Source organism: Coenobita brevimanus, chromosome 72 (assembly GCF_032717465.1).
Source record: "Coenobita brevimanus isolate Jiangsu-jjx chromosome 72, ASM3271746v2, whole genome shotgun sequence".
Lineage (NCBI taxonomy): Eukaryota > Metazoa > Arthropoda > Malacostraca > Decapoda > Coenobitidae > Coenobita > Coenobita brevimanus.
This window is the reverse complement of record NC_137025.1, coordinates 41,544,688-41,547,180: the sequence shown is the minus strand read 5'-3', so window position 1 is coordinate 41,547,180 and position 2,493 is coordinate 41,544,688.

Genomic DNA, 2,493 nt, shown 5'->3' with positions numbered 1-2,493 from the left:
TAATTTACCCCTCTCACGGTAGGGTGTAATCTTTGGGCCCTTTTCTCCTCGATAGTGGATGCTCCCTAACACCTCTTCCTTAGCGATTTACTTCTGCCTATAGCTCCCTAACATCTATTCCTTAGCGATTTATTTCTGTATATAGCTCCCTAACATCTATTCCTTAGCGATTTATTTCGGTATATAGCTCCCTAACATCTATTCCTTAGCGATTTATTTCTGTATATAGCTCCCTAACACCTCTTCCTCAGCGATTTATTTCTGCATATAGCTCCCTAACACCTCTTCCTTTGCGATTTATTTCTGCATACAGTTCCCTAACACCTCTTCCTCAGCGATTTATTTCTGCATACAGCTCCCTAACACCTCTTCCTTCGCGATTTATCTCTGCCTATAGCTCCCTAACACCTCTGCCTTAGCGATTTATTTCTGCCTATAGCTCCCTAACACCTCTGCCTTAGCGATTTATTTCTGCCTATAGCTCCCTAACACCTCTTCCTCAGCGATTTATTTCTGTATATAGCTCCCTAACACCTCTTCCTTCGCGATTTATTTCTGTATATAGCTCCCTAACACTTCTTCTTTAGCGATTTATTTCTGTAATAGCTCGTTAATAATCATTTTTGCGTTATTTACTTGCCTTGAAAATAACAATACATAAACGGTATACAAAGGAGTAGGTTAATTCACTGAGGAAAATGTGTTAGGGATAGTGAGTCATAGGAGCCTTCTTAATCTATATATCTATCTATTGCCAGACGCCTTAATCTCGTAAGGGGTGGCCACAAACAAATCGCCTCCATGTCAACCTGTCCTCCGCCATTTCACTGTCCTGCTCCCAGCTCACATCCCCCTCTCTCATATACCTCCCCACTCCATCCTTCCATCTCATCCTCGGCCTCCCCCTCCTTCTCCCTCCCTCCACTTCTTAATACTGTCGCTAAAATAATCCATCTACGGTCGAGACAGACACACAGACAGACACCACTAATTCCCCACGCAAGACAGACAGATAGACAGAAAGAGACAGACAGAGAGACAGAAATATAGACAGACAACACACACACACACACACACACACACACACACACACACACACACACACACACTTCCCAACTCCTAACACAAGACAGACAGACAGACAGACAGACAAAAATAGACAGAAAGCTATACTGACATTTCTATCTCCCGGCCAAGCGAGATAGACATACATACATATAGACAGATAAATAGAAAGAAATACAGGCAGACACATAGACAGACAGACACATAAACAGACAGACAACCAGACAGACAGACTCTCAGCTCCCGACGCCAGATACAGATAGATAGATAAATACATAGACAGACAGACAGACACTCCCACCTCCCGACGCCAGATAGACAGATAGATTGATAGATAGATAGACAGCCAGACAGACAGACAGACTCCCAGCTCCCGACGCCAGATAGACAAACAGACAGACAGACTCCCAGCTCCCGACGCCAGCCAGCCAGCCAGCCAGATAGATTTATAGATAGATAGATAGACAGACAGATAGACATACACTGACAGACAGACAGACAGACAGACTCCCAGCTCCCGACACCAGATAGACAGACAGACAGACAGACACACTCCCAGCTCCCGACACCAGATAGACAGACAGACAGACAGACAGGTGGTGGTAAATTGCTGTGCTTATTTACCTGGTGTTTGGCTGTGTGTACCTTGGGGTGTAATTTACAGGTAAGGTACACACGACACACTCCTTCAGAGGTTTACACAACACACCAATTTACACACGATATCATTCCCTTACTTTACTGTCTCCTGTACGTCTGGCAATGCTGACTACACACGCACACATACATACACACACACACACACACACACACACACATACATACATACATACATACACATACACATACATACATACATACATATACTACACACACACACACATACATACATACATATGCTACACATACATACATACATATATACGCACGCACATTCATACATACATAAATACATACATACATACATAGGCACGCACATACATACATAAATACATACATACATACATAGGCACGCACATACATACATAAATACATACATACATACAAAGCTAGACAGACACGTAAATATATAAAAGCATAAGTGTACATACATCCATACGGATACGCATACATACACACGTAAATACATACATACATATGTGCACATACCAGCAACATACATCATTTATAATTCTACAGTCGGTACATAAAGTAGTGACATATAAATGGTACACACACACACACACACACACACACACACACACACACTATACATCCTTACCCACATACATACACGCACGCATAGACTCTAAATATACATACATACGAGAGAGAGAGAGAGAGAGAGAGAGAGAGAGACGGAGACAGAGAGAGCCCAATCAATTCTTCTCGTCTCATCCTCATCCTTCCCCTCCTTACAAGCCACAAAGCCCCAATAAAAATAAAAAT